This window comes from Acanthisitta chloris, unplaced genomic scaffold, assembly GCF_000695815.1.
Source record: "Acanthisitta chloris isolate BGI_N310 unplaced genomic scaffold, ASM69581v1 scaffold20539, whole genome shotgun sequence".
In the NCBI taxonomy this organism is placed as follows: domain Eukaryota; kingdom Metazoa; phylum Chordata; class Aves; order Passeriformes; family Acanthisittidae; genus Acanthisitta; species Acanthisitta chloris.
In genome coordinates this window covers 55,237-73,648 of record NW_008690419.1, presented here as the reverse complement: position 1 = coordinate 73,648, position 18,412 = coordinate 55,237, and positions in this window count along the sequence as shown.

Genomic DNA, 18,412 nt, shown 5'->3' with positions numbered 1-18,412 from the left:
CCATGGAGAGAGGGAGCGAGTGGCGCACAATACGCAGAACAAGATCTGTTCAATTCCATCAGTCAGCACTCTCTTCCAGAAGATGACCTATTGAACATTTCCAGGAATAGCTGTGCCAAGCCTGTCAACTGTTTCTTGGAAATACACTCAAGAAAAATGGCTTCCTTCCAGTAGGGATCTGCAGAAAGTCTGGACTGGATCAAGGCTGCAGTCAGATGCTGAGGTGGTGATGCTGTTGCATCAGCTCTTTCAGGAGTGGGGGATTCAGGGGGCCCGAGGGGCAAGGCTGCCTTTTCTCCCCCTTCTCCTCCTCCTTTCACATCACATAGGAACAAGGGGGGGGAGTGATTTGGGTTTTTTGCTGATCCTCTCAGCTCACTGGTATGCTTATCCTTGCTTGCAGTCTGCAGCGTTGAGCAGATAGGAAAGCCTGCAGTGCTGCACACAACTAGGGTGCCACCCTGGCACACAACCCACCTGGGATATTCCATAGGCAATCATTAGCATCAAGATCAGCACAGGGCTCCACAATCATAACTCGCTCCCAGTGTGGCATTCTCGGTATTCCCTTATCACTTTATTGCTTGAATTAACACGATAACCTGAAGTTACCACTGTGGTACCAAGGTTTCACTCCCTGCACCAACAGTTGTGTGGGTGGTAGGGTGGGGAGCAGGGTTGAAACATGCCATGGGAAGGTCCTGTTGTGTTGGCCTTGTGCCAGCTGGAGAGTCCCACGGGCTCAAATCAACCAGCAGGGCGAGAGGTTGCAAGTCACATGCAATGGGGTGTACCTGCTGGGACCTGTCCCCACAGCACACACTGTGACCTGCATCCCTGCCACTGCCAAACCCACACCTCTTATGCCAGCCGGAACCAACAAGGTACAAACCAAGGTCATGCACTGACCAGAGCTGAATTTGAAGGTAATTGTCTTGGATTTACTTGTCACAGCACAGTACTGGTGCAGCAGATGGCCTTTGCAAAGTGGGGGTCCAAGTCCCTCTTCATGTCTCACCAGTCCTTTTCCACCAGTGCCCTCCAACTCTCATCTAGGTGAACAAAACACCATGGAAATTAATGTTTCCCCACTGCTGGGTGAGCCTGGGCAGTCACTGCTTTGCCATATGAGAGAGATTGTAGGGATGTATTTTGGAGTTGCTCTGGATTGACTCCAGATCTGGATTTGCATTGGGTCCTTCCTGACAGGTTACAAATAAACCAAAGTAATGGGCTCTGGCATTGCTTGGCAGACTGTTAATAGGATATAGAGTCTTTAATTTCTGGGTCATTAATTCAAACCAGCCCAGATCAATAGTGGTCACATTTTGTTGCAGTGTAATAGCTGTATAATAACCTCTCTGAACAGAATTAGGGTGCCCATCACCACAATTTATATTAATGATAATAACTTTTGTTGGCTCTCTCAGTGAAGGAACCCAGGACTGATTATGCCCCGAAGTGGAGGTTCTCTGGAGGAGCAAGGGCAGGTGGTAGCTGTTTCTGCATCAGCCCAGAGCAGACCCTGGGGCTGTTCCTCTGTTCTGTTTACAAGGCAACCTTCACCAGCATGCAGAGAGAGACCACCTGAGCAGTAAGCATCTCTGTGGCCATTAAAAACTGGGCTCCAGATGTAGCCTTCAGCTTAGAAAGTCCCCACAATGCCTGCTTGACTGTGGGAAATGTAGGATTGCTCTGTATTTGCTTTCTTTCTTATATTCTTTCCGAAGCATCTGTTACTGGTGACTCTCTTAAGTCAGGACACCGGGATGGCCAGGTCTGTGTATGACCTAAATGGGATCCTTTTTCTTTTTGACTTTTTTTTTTACATTCTTATATTCTGAAACTCTCAAAGGGGATGCTAATGATAATGCAGTGTGCTTGTCCAGAATCTATGCATGCTTTTACCCCTAAATTCACACATGCACTTGTACATGTTCACACACATCCAGCATTTGTCTGCATTTTTGTAATAGCCCAGTAATTACAAAATTCTTTGAATGATTTATAATTCTTTAGAGAGGAAGGAGGGCTATACTGCTTTCTTTTTCTCTTCCTGTGTCAAATCCAGTTAGCTGGCCACCATCTGATTTCAAAAATTAGCTAAAATAAGCCTTCCGTTTTCCTGGGAGGAATATTTTGATGTTTCTTTCTGGGTGTGGTCAGAATTTTTGGCAGCACTTAGCTGAACTGAAGCATGTGTCTGACTAATGCAGCAAACAGGCTAGCACACCACGCCGTTTGCAGAGATTATTCATTTCATACCATCAGATCACATCATCTGTAATTTGTTGCAGTGATTCCAAAGAGCCCCAGAGCTTGGTGATAAGTTCAGTTTACATATAGATGCTTTCAACACAAGGCAGAGGGCACTGCAAGGGAAGGGAAGAATGCTGTGGAATCATGTATAAAATTGGGGTGGGGGAAAAAGCCACCACATGAGTGTCAGGGGTTGATAAAAGAATTTATCTGTAAGGAGTGCTTTGTATCAACGTGCTGTCTGCAGCAGAATAATTTATCACAGCTGCTGGTTTTCATTTCATTGCATCACTAGCTGTGCCATTTCTATTCTTTTTTGTAAAAAATTATTACTAGCCAATTTATTGTGCTTTTAAGAAAGGAGCTGAGGTCCTTTCTTAAGTAAATGTACGAACAAGACTGTGGGCGTCTGCTGGTTGACTTGCCAGTGTCCTGCTGGACAACCCAAACTCACCCACCAAGGTGTCTGCCAGCAAGGGTTGCATTCAGCACTAGTTACTCAAGTTTTCCTGGTGTGGAGGTTTTGTTTTGGGTATCAGTTACATCATTATATCTGAGTGATCCCCAAGTCTTATCCTGATGCCTTTCCCTGTGTTCTACAGTTGCTGACTAATCCATTGTGGGTGGACCCAGCCTCGAGCTTCAGCACCTGCAAGTGAGATTCAGAGACCTGAAATGTCATTCAAGAGCAGAAATTAGACCATGGAGACCCTCTCTTGAACACAGGGAGATTTTGAGGCCTCTTGTTTCCCACAGGGCTCCATTCTCAGTGCATTAACAATGCAGAGGTGTTAATGAACAGCCTGGCAGCACAGGGGACTGTAGTTTTGAAGGCCACCTTTCCCAGACAGAGACACTCAGAACCTCTTTCAGTTGCTATGTGCAATCAGTTTAAACTGAACACAATAAAGCAGATCACCTACAAACACTTCAAGCACTGAGTGCTCCAGATGCCATTGAAATAGCAATTGCAGATGTTTTTTTGGGCAATACAGAGGTTTGCGTGTGGCGCTGTGAAGCGAGACAAATTTTCAAAGAGCATAACCAGGACCTTAGATGAGTTTGAAAACTAGAGATAGTAAATAAAATAAATAACTGAAAACCTATGACTATTAAAGCGTGAATGCTGTAAGATACATAGATACATCTCAGCCCTATTAAAATCATCAACGTATGCTGGTGACCAAGGGAAATATGCCCTTTGATGGAAAAAAAGGAGGTTTGCAAAGCTATTTTGATCTATTGGGTAAGCTGCCATTCATGTGCCACAGTCATGAGTACGACATTAAGCTATTATAGGAAGCTTTCCTGTACAATAACAGCACAATTCTCTTGCAAAAGAATGATCAAAGTAGACCAATATCTTAACCCATTAGTATATGAAGAGTCCTGTGTGTGCTCATTTTTGGGAGGACCATGCTGATTAAAATTGTCCACAACCCCTTTCACTGCTACCAAAAGTAGCTGGTAGACAGCTGTTGGGTACATGTGGTGTACTGGATCATGTAGGGCAGGAGCACTGGTACCTAAAGGCTGATGCTGGGGATTGTGCTGGAGCACGAGCCTTGCCTTGAGGCAGCCCTGCTCCATGTCTGTCTGCAGTTCTACAGGTCAGGTGTGATGGAGTAGGCTGTGTCTGGCCTCAGTGTAGGTCCAAGTGGGGCAGAATGGCAGTCCTGCACTGGGCATATCCAAGTGGATCCATATCTGAGTGGGCCAGCATGAGGCAGAAGGTAGCTGTGAGGGTCACACACAGCTCATGAGATGTGACTGCTCAGATCTAGCTGGAGCAAGGCTGAGGCTGGACTGATGAAAATCAGCTTTGGTGACTGCCTGTCACTGCACTTCCAAATTCTTTCAGCAGCCATTTCCTAAGAGTACAGGAACAACCAGCCTCCACAAGTCTCCAACTTTTGGTCTGACTTAGATTTAAACTAATGAGATTCTAAGTGGGAAAAGGCTTGAGACAACCCTTGGACTAATTTCTGAAGCAACCAGCAGGAAAGCTAATTGTACTGACCTTGATGTCAGCATTGGTAATTTGCTCACTTATTCTCTGAGAACTGCACTGACATCAGCAACTTGTGTCCCATGGGTGATGAAACACCCATCCTGGGAGACAAACTTTTGGTCACCACCACCAAATCCTAGCTTTTAGTCCTCAATTCTGCCATCTGGTGACATGACAATGCCAAATCCTCATGGGCACCATGGAATTGCTCTGTCCGCGGTCCAGATGGCGCCTAGGCATATCTAGCTAGGTCATGAGAGGTAACCCACAAAGTGTAACACCCGTGTCCCAAGCCTTTCTCTTGACTGTACAACACATTACCTTTGGCATATTGATCAATCCCCATTTAGGAAAGATGTAATATGGATGTCTTCCACATTTCCTGCCAGCTGTTGTGCAAAACAGCTATTGCATATCTCTCCCAAGATGCTGCATTTAAAGCAGAGGTAGGAGTGCTCAATGAGCTCTAAGGCACTTTGAGATCCTTGAATGATGCATACTACAAGAATGGATTGTATCATTGTTATCTGAGCACAGATATGAAAATTGTTTCCCAAGTCTACTGTGCTAATCAGTTTGATGTTTCCCATAATTTAAAGGAGGAGGAGATTAATTCTTTTATTCTGCCTACACCCCTGATTGGAATTCAAACCTTTATCAGAGTCTTCCCTGCAGGAAACCACAAAAGCCAGATTGCAAATTCTTAGTAAATGAAACCAGGCAGTTCATTTTATGACTAGCAGCGAGCTCTTTTGTAGATGGATTTTCTAGGGTAATTGCATTTATGATACTGTGCTGTTCCTATGCATCTGTCAGGCCCTTCTTCATATATTTGATCAGATTGACTGAATTCCACCATATTTGGCAGTGAGATAGAAATCTCAAAGATCCTGTAAGTCTTGGGATAAAAGCAGCTGTGGAGAGGAAGGAGACCCGAATTAGTGGCCTTTCTGAGAAGAAAGCTTCTATACAGTGGAGCAACTATTTTATCTAACCTTTATAGCTCTATACAGCATAGCATGTTCTGCCTTTTCTCTAGTTCACAAGGGAGGGACGTTGAAAGCAGTTGGTACGGAGAGAGGATAAGGGTGTGAGAGGAGCAAGGAATCTAAGAGTTTTTGGAGGAACTGAAAGTCTTGTAGCAGGGGTAGTCACTGCCACTCAAAGATGAGTGCTAAATTTGCTGTGACACAAGGGGACAAAGGTGGAGGAAGGAAGGAAGGATGGGACAGAGAATGTAAATCCCCAAGGAAGTGACATGTCCTCCATTCTGCGGCACCTGGAATAACACCTCCCACACCCTTTACACAAATTTTCCACTCCTCATCTTCTCCCTGCCATGCAGCAACTGCCCATAGGCCCTGGCGTAGAGTCAGAGGACTATCTATTCATCTCCTTTAGCACAGTTTGCTATTTTTCAGACACCTCTGCCTAGCTACTATTGACAACAAATCACCTGTACACCCTTTCCTGTAGACCATGGATATAATTTTTTCGCCCTTCTTCATGCAGACTGTGACATTCACGAAGTCCTCTAGATCCACATGCCTGAAAGATGTCCTCTTTGTTCTTGATGGCAGTTTGCCTTGCTCCTGTTAAAGAGGACTCTTCTCCGAGCTGCTGCTCCTTTCAGTGCCAGAATGATGATATCTGCATTGGCTAGTCTGAGCTGTTGTAGGGCTTCTCTGAAGACCAGATTTGCCTGTTCTACATATGAGACTGCAAGAACAGCAGCACGTGTGGCCAGAACTCCTTTGCTGAAACTCTTCTTGCTGCGTGGCAGACCAGAGGACCTCCAGCTGGTGCCCATTCAGAGACCTGACTCCCATCAGGAGCTAATCCACTAAACAGCTGCTCTTCCCATGCTCTTTACTGTTCCTTGTGAGGAAGTGCCTTAATTAAAATCCGTTAGTTTAGTCTGGTAGGCCACTTTTTAAGTAGCAGCAACTTAATTCAAGCTTCCAAATCACTTGGGTCAAATGCACTGCTGGAACTTACTGGGCTCAGAATGATGAACCGCAATATAAATGACAACTTCATGCCAGATTGTGTGACAAGGACTCATTTTTGCCTTCTCTTTCTGCTTTTTTTTTTTTCCTGTGGTTGGCTTGAATGATAGTTTTGAAAGTCAATTGTCTTCTGCTACACTCACATAAGAAATTTCTGTTTGAAATCTCTCAGAAAGAATGGCAGAGATGTATTCATAATAAAAAAGGGGGGTTAAAAAAAAACCCAGACGAAACAACCACAGCAAGTCCTCAAAAAACCAAAACAAAAACCAAATCAAACCAAATGAAACCAAAACCAAAAAAGCCCAACCCTAAACTTGGCCTAATACCAGAGACATTTGAATGCTGTCAACAAGAAAAAGAAGTGCTTCAGATCTGAGACTCATTTCAGTATTTGTCATCTCACATATGACTAGGTCTTGATTTCCCAGGAGACTCCAGGGATGAAACCCTGGGATATGGCTACAAGCTTTATAGCCCATGGTGTTTTGGAGCAGTGTAAAGGCCTGAGCAGATGCTGTGATGTGATGTCACACCCTGGCCACCCATCCACCCTTTCCACAAGTGCTGGATGAGTGTTGCATGGGAAATATACATCCTGCATGGGACTCCTCCAGGCACACTGTTGGAGCCTGAAGCACCTCCACCTGCCTCCGCCTTCTCCTGCTTGATGTGGAATATGCAGCACCGAGATTGTTGCTGGAGGCAGCTCCTGAGCTTCCTGAAGCTGCTGCTGTCTGATTTTGAGGGACACATTACCAGAGCGATTTTCTTGTGAAATTATATTATTGAGAGTGGTGTGCATATGCACACATATTACCACACATGGGCCCAGAAAATCACAGACAGCCTACCTGAAAAATATATGGAGTTTTTTGTGTTTTCCATCCTTTGAGATTTTTTATATTTTGTGGCCCAAAAAAGGTGGCATCTTCTCATTTCAAACTACTGACAGCCAGAATATCTGTCCTGCCCTTCTCAAGCTCAAGTCCCCACCAACAGGTTTCTTGTGTCTCTCTCTTCTATTGCTTACACTGGTCGAGTTGCTGCTTATTTATCCTTGAATTACAAAATCTATACCTTTACTCACTGAAGCATGTCCCTAGCACAGTAAATGCAGCACAATGAAGTCTTTCTTCACTGTGCTATGGATAAAGAGAAATTAAAACAAGTTTGACAGAGACAATACACGAGGAAAAGCCAATAACTGCTCCCTTAGCAAACATGACACACATTCGGAGAACGTGGGAAGTTTTTGCAAACTCTCTCAGATGGGTCTTTGTGTCTCACTTGCTCACAGTCCTTCCTCCTGCTGAGCAGGGAGTGCACCTTCTCTCCCAGCAACCCTACATATGGATGGACCCTACAGATTCCACACAGCCATGCAGGGGATCACGCTGGACTCTAGCTGCCTGGTTTCTTACCCAGGTAAGCTGAAGGCTGCAGCAACTTTGTAGAACCAAAACACTTGCCCAGAGGTCTTTACACATTCAAGGGTCATCCATCAGATTTTAAGGCACCTGTACAGACGAAAACTTAGGGCAACATTTATACATGCTGGTGAAGATGTGAAGCTGCCATACACAGAGGCTTTTTATAGCACTTACTGATTGTTCCCCTCCATGTGCTTGGCAAGGAGCCTGTCCAGATTCCTTTTCACTGGGAAGGGAACACAGCAGTTTTGATAGCCTTATCAAGTAAGAAGCTGAAAGTTCACACTCCCATCCAGCTTTTGTAAAGATACAAGGAATAAAAGGCAGCTTATGGAAAAAATAACGAGCAGGTGAGCCAGCCTGGCAAGCTGGCTATACCTGCCCAAGGCTGGAGGCAGTGGAGAGAAATCCACAGCAATTCTGTGAAAGCCATCAGAACACAGTGACAAGAGAACATGAATCCTTAGAAAACCAAAGTTTACCCCACAGGGTGGCCCTCCGAGAGCATGTATTTACAGTCAGGAACAAACATGCGAGCCCTCATCCCAAAACCCATCTCAACATATACCATAGACCGTATTCTGCCTCCCAAAGCCTGTACTACCACTACCATAATAGTGTGTCACTTCATATGTTGTGATCAGCACTGTGCTTACACGGGATTGATCCCAAGCTGTCGTGCACCCATGGCACACTGGCAGAGGAGTGGGAATCTCCGGATTATCTGACAAACTTGATCTGAATCAGGTATGCAGCCTAACACACAGGGACTGCTAGTGCGTAGACCTGTTCTCTTGTTCCACTGCTGCCTTTTATTTACCTTCCTGACACTGCTTTCACCCAGGCAGGGCTGGTTTTGGAATCAGTATGGTGGTAGCAAAGTGTCAGTCTTTGGCTGTGCCTATGGAAGTAGCGAGGACTGACGGGGGACTTGAAGGGCTCCTGAATGTTTGGAAAAAAGCCCATGTTGATTGTATTGTAGCTCACACCTAGGGTGATCTCCAGACTCTTCTATACAATGGTACTCACCACACCAATTAAATAATCCCTATTGGTTAAAAAGCCCCCAACAAACCAGCACAGGAGAGGGTGAGGATCACAACTGCTGCCTTGTGGGCTAACTGATCTTTGGGAGAGTCTTGAAGCATGGGCTGCGTTCAGGAGACACAGGAGTCCCAAGATGGTACAGCGTGAGCCAAGCCCTGTCTCAGGGAAGAAGCTGGAACCCATCAGGGATAACTGCTCAGACAAGAATCCCCTAATCATTCCTGAAACCTGCTGTGTGGAGAACAGGAATGTTTGCTTTTACACCCAACAATTATCATCTCAGATAACACTGTCAGTTATGCAAAATAGAAATAAACTTTTTTTCTTTTAGGAAGTCTGTAAAAACTTATGCTTTCACCAGACAAGCTCCTCTATTTAAAGATGGTGCTAGTGAGGCAAAGCAGGCAGTAGCCTGAAGCAGCAGCCTGCCCCTGGCCCCAAAACAGTCCTGCTGTCTTTTTCCCAGCAAAGACAGATTGAGGTTTTCCAACACTGAGCTTATCTCAAGCCCTGGGTGCCATCCTGCCTTTGTCCTGCACAGTCCCCAGCCAGGCTGTTTACTGTGGTGGGCAGCAGGAGCATCCCCATCCCTCCCAGGAATACTGGTACCCATCCCCTTTTAGGACTCCAACAGTTCCAACTCCATCTGCATCCATAGGTATGCTCAGGCACCCACCACCCGTTTCTCAGTAGCTAAAGCTCCTTCCAATAGTATACACAGCATAAATTATAAGCTCTGCCCATTAGTCAGTGAGGCTGTGCACCTTTCATGGTTGCATCTCTGGTTTTCTGGTGAGCATATTGCAGCTCTCACTACCCCCCCATGTTCATGGGTAATCATTCAGATCCATGTGCAGGTCATCTTTACAGTCTGTCTCCATCTCATGCAATATGATGAGAAGTGTTTAACTGCCTCCCAGTCCAGCTGCAGCTCTAAACTGGGATTGCTACAGGAGAAATAGCAGCAAGGAGCAGTCTCCTCTGAAATGCAGTGTTCTGCCTGCACAGGATTTGTTTGGAGGAGTATGGGAGCTGCTATTAACAGACTTGCCAAAAGGCTACCCTTGGCCCTCCCCTGAGGAATGGAGATGAGGCAGCAGCCCCAGTCATGTAGCAGAGGGGTCCCTGCAAATTCTGGAAGGTGCTTGGGGTGGCTGACCCTGCATGGAGCCATGCCCCACACATGGCATGGGGCATCGCTTGGTGCAGAGGGGCCACTCCAAGCATGACCACGTGGCACCTGGGGTGTCTCTGGGCAGCCACCCCACAAGGATTCACATGTTAAGGGCCAGCTGGAGAGCCTGGGTGTGGGGACATGGATGCAACAGGATGCTTTGTCCCTTTTCCATCTGGGCATGTGCCCTCCCAGTAGGACTGGGGGTGGCACTGAACATGTCCCTAGGTGCACCTCTGTGATGGTAATTCAGAAAAAATGTGCTTAGATCTCTGAATGGGGTTGAAACTGCATCTGTTCCTGAAGACTTCATCTTTGTACATTGTGCTGGCTGTCAGTGGTGTTCAGGTTTTTTTTCCAACCCAATGAACTAGGTGGCACTGATGACTATGACCCTAACAATGTTTTCAATCCAAGGCCAGATACTTGGCAGCAGATGCCAGAAACATCATGCAGCTTTTCATCATCCGGCAGAGAGGCTATGGCAAGATCCTCAGCACCACTTCAGTCATGTTGTCCTTAAATGAAAGCAAGAAGAGACCAAAAATAATACCAGAACAAGCTCCTTAAGGCTGTGCAAGCATCTAATAGGTTTTAACATCTGCAAGTGCCAGGCATCTAAATACCTTTAATTTTCATTTGCTTCAAAAGAGATTACATGCTTGAAATCCTTAAGAATTGAAGGCTTCTCTGATATAATTGCATCTCCTATGGTTTTGATTCCTCTTTCCTTATATATGTTTATGTCAGTAAAAGCTTTTATGAGAGCAGAGTTCAGTCAGGAAACCTTAGTTCAGCTGGTAGTTAAGTGAAACAGTCCATTTTTAGCGCTCTGATATCAGTATAACTATACCCAGTCTTTAGGGGGTTGCTGCAATTACCAGCTTAAGATTGGTTATTGAAAAATCTCTGCTTCTGAGATGCAGCTCCAAATCTCGAGCTTGGATATTCCTCCCATCTTAACAGGTGGGTGCAAAGAGAACATAGGGATAAAAATAGTAAGACCATGAGTAGAGGTAAGTTCTCAGGTTCCCAAGTACTCAAGTGATTTTTGAAAATGGTCCATAAGCTCAGCAGTGGATTTGAAGCTAAACTGAAAGGTCTGATGCAACCTGAAAACGGAAACACTGCAGCCCACAGAGGGATAGCTGTAAGGCTGTAATATTGATGACCTGAAGCTGGTGTGGGTCAGGAAGGGCAGCTTGCCCTGAGCTATGACAAATTCCGAAGACAGGTGTTCTAGTGAAAAATTGCCCTAAAGTCACAACTTATTTCTGAGGCAGCTACTGCATGACCATATCTAATCCTGTTACAAAAGATTCTGCGAAGCACAATAAGAGATTTTAAATCTGATTTTGCGTGTGGTGAATTAAAAGAAAGGCTCTTAATTTCTTATTCTAAGAACGATGTGTGATAATACCTCCCAGCAGGAGCCTGCAAAGGAGGGGACTGGGGGAAGGATGAGTAATTGCAAGGGGAGGTGGAAGAAGGGTACTGGGTAACATGGTTATTGCCCATTCCTACCCCCCTACTGTCTGGCAGGCGGGGCAGGTGCCAGATAACTTCTACATTAGCTTTAATACAAACTTAGCAAAAAAACAAAACCCAGGAGGTCCATCACAAATTAGCCAAAGCAGTAAACCCCTCTATAACACTACTTCCTTCAGGTTTCCAGAAGAGCCAAGCCTGGAAGAGGGGTGAGCACAGCTGGAGTGCGGGGTGTCTGAAGGGTGTTTCTTCCCTTACCACAGAGGTTTGGGCTGGTCAGATGCCCCCACTGCCCCTGCAGCACCTGACATCTCTGACCCACCAGTGCTGTTCTTGCTGATGTCTTCACCTGAGCTGTGGAGAGCAGAGAGCATGTTACCAAACCACAGCTTGTTCAATCACTATCAATGGCAACACTAGTACTCACCAGGCTGGGGCATTGCCAGCCAGGCAAAAATTCTGGTCCCCAAGACCCATCACAGGGGATGATGGGACTGTGAGCAAGAGAAGCTGCTTGCTAAGTTTTATTTCTAACCAAAGTGCCCAAGGGTCTTTAGCATCCAAGGGCTTGGTTTATGTATCAAACAAATATAGACTGCACTGGGGAGGTTTTTCATGACTGGCTTTCATTTTAAGCCAAAGGAAAATGGAAATGTAAAATCTGATGGACTGAAACAAGTGTGAACGTGGATTCTCTGCATGTAAAAACGGAGAGGTTTGTAGGAGATAAAAAAAAAAGTGATGTGAAGTCATTTTACAAGGCTAGAAACCCTAAATATGTCCCAGGACAGGTACTGCCCTGAAGAGCAGCTGGGTGACTTTCCCCCTAGCAGCACCTCCTTGCCCCCAGTCTGTGCCCCCTGACACAGCTGCCCCTCTGTTGAGGCTGCAAAGAGCTCTGCCAGGCAGTTTTATAAGAGTCTGAGAGTCTTTTCCTGAACAAAATCACACAGAGATCCTTCATTTCTATTGGATGAAGAAACCTTAAGATAGACCATGATTCTTGCCATTAGTTGTTTGGACACTTTCTCATTATTTGATTATGTGGGTTCTTCCCAGTCCTCTGCAGTGTGGAGTTCATTATTTTACATCCTTGTGTTGGTCTACAGCCTAGTGCAGTAAATGTTCTGCCAATATCAATTAAATTCTAGTAGGAGTAAGCTTCCTTGATGGTAAAATTAATGGCCATGTTATGGAGAAAATGTGAAACAACTGCACATAATAGAATTATTTTGGATTAGTGCTGCTACAACTGGCAGGAGATATCAAAGTGCTTTCAGGACTCAAAATTACAAAGCTCAGCTATCTTCTTTGCTTACAAAGTACAGGGTATGCAAAAGAATACCTAACAATATTAGCATTTGGATTAGGACTATGTTGGGAAGTACCATAATTTTCATCTTAATTTTTATTGTACAAAGAGATTATAGAATATCTATCAGCATTCACAAGGGCCCAAGGAAATGCAAATGAATCCACTGAACAGAAATTTGGCTCCTCAGCTTCCTAATTCTGTTTGTGTGTGTGCATTTGTGTGTATGTATGACAGAGAGGACATGTGAGCACCCATTGTCTCCTCACAGTCACATTTCAATCATATTCATTTGGAGAAAACATTTTTCAAATGCAGTGAAGTGCACAAATCAGGTTTTGTTAAAAGCAGCTGTGGACAAATGTTTCCGTTTTGGGGAGATGGAGAAATTAACTGCACTTTGCAAAATGTATGATAATACATTTTTCATAATCCCTGGCTTGGGTACAATGGAAAGGTTACAAACGCTCAGCTGTGTCTGTCTGCAGTGCTTGTGAGAAAATTAAAATTAATAGTATTTAGCATTTGCTTGAAAATGGATTTAGCAAAACTGAATGCTACAAAGACTGTAAAGAGATAATGCACAGCCTGAGTATGCTTCAAAAGCTGCCTTCTGACTCCTGGAGGAAACACTGGGGAGTCGTTAATGTTTTAATTGTTAGAATGAAGCTAAGGTAAAAACTGCACAGAAGTATCCAAAGTGATATGGGTTTGCTTTTTCAGTTGTGGCAAGGCAAGTGTCCAGCATGTTTAGCCCAAAACCAGACCTGTCCTGGGTTGCTGGCCCTGCAAAGGGAAGGGTCCCATCAATGCTTACACCTGGGGAAGGGATTTGCTTTTAGCAATGGGGGGCAATAGTACTCCCATGCCTTTGCCAGGTGATATAAGGGACTGTGCTCAATGCCTGCCTGGTTCTAACAGGGAACAACAGGCTTTAAATTGCTCCATTTGGGGGCAGAAGGAAATGAATGGTATGTCATACAGAAAATCTCAGTACTGAGTTTAGCCCAGATGATGTTACGTGGCCACTGTCCCTGGGTATGTCCATATAGGACTGGAACATTGAATTTTGGGATGCCTTGCTGAACACCATCCCTGTGGGGTCTGGGGCTGCTGGCAGGGGGCCAGAGCAGCTCCCTTGCTCTGACAAGCTGGGTTTGTGCCTTTCTAGGAGCTGGCCCACGTGCCTAGAGGAGAGGTTTATGAGCTTTGCAAAACTCAAAGGTGTTTGTTTTATCGTTGTGAAATCTTTCCAGTGGACTAAGGAAGTTTCCTAAACATTAAAATAATCCCTTAATTCCTTTTGAGTTCTTGGGAACTGATATTTTCTCTCTTTCACTCTGAGTGGAAATGCCTTCTATTAGACAAATAAGACTGCTGCAAACCCTCTTCCCTTCCTTCAGGTGCAAGCAATTGTGTACCTCCCCCTGCAAGTCAGATGTGTGCATTGGGAGCTGGAGTTGCAAAGCAGAAGTTGGGAACAAGTGTATCTGTATTGTTTTCTCTAGATTTTGCCTGGTTTCTGCAGGAAAATGTGGTGTCGAAGCTGCAGGCACAACTCCCTCCCCGATCCCATGTCAGCCTGAGCAAACCATGTGTATGCAATCCCCAGTCTGCAGGACAAGTAGTTGACAGATTATTTGTCTTGTGTGTTTAGATTACAAATAAATAACATCCTTTTGTCTCAAACCCATGCCCAAGTATAAGTGAAGAAGCTTTTCTTCACTTAAAAGCTTCTGGTTTTCCTGTGATGGCATCATGTGAGACTTTTAACCCACTGACTAGATTGAAGGTTTCCTCCACGCAGGCTGGAAGAGAAGAAGCTATTGACATACGTCATGGCCCGTGTAAAATCAAAGAGAAACCAGGATATACAACTCCAAACTTAGTTCCAGCTTCTGTTAAATCAGAATGGCCCCACTGTGTGATGACTAATGCTTGATGATATTTGACTACAGCGCTTGAACACAGCTTCCCCGTGTCATCTGTTACAGCTATAATACTCCAGCAAATTTTGAGTGATAGCAGTAGGGTGTGATTTGGCAGTGTGACCCTCAGGAAGCCATGCATTTCCCATGACACAGTATTATCTCATATACTGTCTGTCTTGGGTTGCAGCAGCTCCCAAAGCTAGCATAGGGGTTGTGATTTAATGGAAATAATAAAATTCATTTATTGCTTATTAGACATGAAGCAGTAACATTTCTGGCATTCCACCTCCCTGCTCCTACCATGGTCTCTCCTGAAGAAGAGAGAACATGCAGTTTCAATTTAAGGCTCTTTGTTGGTGCTTTTAGAAGAGCAGTTCATGCTGGTGGCCATGCTTGGTGTAGCTGGGTCCCCACAAATCATGGCATGGCAAACAGGCTTCTGCTCAAATACTGCTCCTATACTCCCCTTCTCTGTCTGCTGTAGAAAGTGAGGTGCTATATACTGCTTCCCAAATTCAGCCATGCAGGAGTCAGTGGGGAGGGGGCTGTGGGGCTGAGCAGAGTCTGGACAGGGGTGCAGCCTGTGCTGGGCAGCTGTGGGGCAGGAGAGGTGAGTAGTGGGCAGCTCACGGCTCAGTGGCTGGAATGTCTGCAACAGAACATCCTCTGGGATGTGCTGTTTGGGGCACAATGTAGCTGTTAGGACTGGCATAGACAGCAACTACAATGTGGTTGGGAAGTCACCCCCATTTCGGGTAAAAAGTCCAGTTTAGGGACAGACATAGCCTGTGGTGTTGATGGACTTTCTGTCCTCAGTAACTGAATTACAGTCATTATTTACTGTAGAAAACCTTCAAGCATGTCCTGTGACTGCTTTTAAAAATTAATTGAGGCTTTTAAAATCCTGTCTTTGAAGCTATTTCTTTCTCACTGCCCATTTTCCTTCCTCCATTTTTGTAGAAGTCTTTCCATTTCATTTCCTCTCATTTTGTCACCTCTTCTTTAATGGATATTATGTACCTGTCACGCAAAGCCAGATGATTTCCACAAATTTGGCACTCGCTTGTTTCTAATGCTGAGAAAGAATCCAAGTGTGAGACAACAGACCAGCTAACATACTCTGTCATGTGAGCAATGCTGCAGGACTGTCGTGGTTTAACCCCAGCTAGCAACCAAGAACCATGCAGCCACTCACACACTCCCCCACCAAAGGGATGGGGGAGAGAATCCGAGGGGTAAAAGCTAGAAAAGCTCATGGGTTGAGATAAAGCAAAAGATGCACACACAAGCAAAGCAAAACAAGGAATTAGTTCACTGCTTCCCACAGACAGGAGATGTTCAGCACCTCCAGGAGAGCAGGGCCCATCACACGTAATGGTTCCTTGGGAAGACAAACACCATCACTCCAAATGTTCCCCTCTTCCTCCTTCTTCCTCTCACTTTGTATACTGAGCATGATGTCATATGGTATGGAATATCCCTTTGATCACTTTGGGTCACCTGTCCCAGCTGTGTCTCCTCCCAATCTCCCATGCACTCCCAACTTCCTTGTTCACTTGGCAGTATGGAAAGCAGTGAAGGCCTTGACTCTGTGTAAGCTCTGCTCACAGTAACAAAAACATCTCTGCATTATCAACCCTGTGTTCTGCACAAATACTAAACATAGCCCCATACTAACCACTGTGAAGAAAGTTAACTCTACTTCAGCCCCAACCAGCACAGGGACAGATTTTGCTTCTTCTGACATATAGTCACAGTGTTCTGTGTTTACATCAGATGTGATGTCTGTTATCCTGTGAACTCCATCATAATGTCAATGAAATATGCTTTTGAAGAAAACATTAATAAAAATACTTTGAAAATTGTATCAGAATTTAAAAAATATTTTAGGTACTTAGGTACTTTAGGCAACTTTATGCACCATCTCATTCAATATTCACAATGCCTAAAAGTTAGCTGCCAGCACTGCCTCTTGCCTGTTACCATAATCTTCACCCAGCACAGAAACTGTTCACGGTTGGATTTTCCTTTGAGTTTAACCCCTCAGCTTTCCATTCACAGTGCCACACACAGTGCACATTTAAAGCGCTGTAAAAGATATTAATAATGCCTGAATCTACAAAGCAGAACACAGAAAGAGAACGGATAGAAAAGCAAAATATAATTCTCCCTGTTGAAATTTAAGCAGCACAATGAGATTAATTCTCCAGCTCTCTCGAAAAGCTTCATGGGATCTTTAAAGACCACAGACAAATCGGGCCAAGGTCTTTAAGTCCCTCCAAGAGTAATGCTCCCTTCACACCATATAAACCATATAAAAGAACCACCGAGGGAAAGCCTCCCAACAATTTAAACAGCTGTGTAACACGTAACCTGACACCAGGAGGGTTTATGTGTCCATGCACCCAGCACATCCTCTTGATTAGTGCTGAGCGTTGTGCAACATGTTCCTGCCAAAGGCAGATGGACGTGTGTCGCCGTGGTGTGTAAGGGACAATGTGCAGTGGTGAGGCCACACTGGTGAGAGCTGAGCAGGGAGAAGGCTTTGCCTCATTATGGCACCCTCTTGAGCAGGCATTGGTGGCTGCCCAGGCTGCTGCAGATGGGTTTAATGAGATTAACTCCCCAAATGAGAACTCTTGAAAGGGAATGTATTAATAGTCGCCTGTATTCTCCTCTTAATGAGACACATCATCTGCTTGGGATTGAAATAGAGGCCGCCAGCCCTGCCAGCCCCAGCACCACTGACGCAGCGAACTGATTCCCTGAAGAACTCTTTGTTTTCTGAGTGAAATGCTGTGAGTTAAGCCGTTGGCCTTCTTCACCCCGTGCCAGGGCAGGACATTGTCACAAAGGTCCTCTTGGGATGCAGAGTCGTCTCGCCTCTGCAAGACTGAGATGGGAAATGGAAACTTTTCCAGAGCTTAAGGGGGAAGCAGGGGTTTCCTCCCACCCAGCAGCGTGCCATGACCAGAGTGCCTTTGCTGCCCAAGGTCTACTGGCCCTCTTGGCCAGGAGGGGAATTAGTAGTTGGGGGGAATGCAGAAACAACTCAACAGCATTGCTGACAAACTGCCACCCTGAGCAAAACCCAGACATGCACAGCCTTTGGAGAGAAAGAGGAAGCATATGTCATCATGAACACCAAGAAAAATTACACTGCCAGATTGATAGCAAGATCACAGGAAAAATACACATCTGCAGATGAAAAGGAAGGAAAGCGAGTGCAGAGAGAAATTAGCCCAGCAGCAGGAAAGAGGCAGTGGCAGGGGAGCTGAGCAGCCTACCAGCAGTTTGGACAGCTTGCACCCGCACCAGAGAGACAGTTGCTTGGATGCAAGCATTTGGGCTCAGAGTAACTAGGCCATGAGCTTGCACATCAGAGGGAAAGCTAATCTTCATTCAGACTTAATTAACACACAGGAGTTAATTCAAAGAAAACGACAGTAGCTGAATGTTAAATAACTAGGGACAACCATATAATCAGACTCACAAAGGGAATAATAAAACACCAGAAAACGACATGATTCTGCTAAGCATTCAAAAATAGGATGAACAGGTTAGTTTAAAAGGCTTTAAAATTAAAACAAAATCCCTAGAAAGTCACCTACTCAAAACAGTTCTGTAGTGTCAGAAGATATGCATGGGGCTGAATAAGAGGGAACCAGGCAGGGCAGAGGAATGCCAAGTCGCAAGATTTAAGAGGTAATTTGAGCCAGTCCTTCAGCATTTAGAAATCTGACTCTAC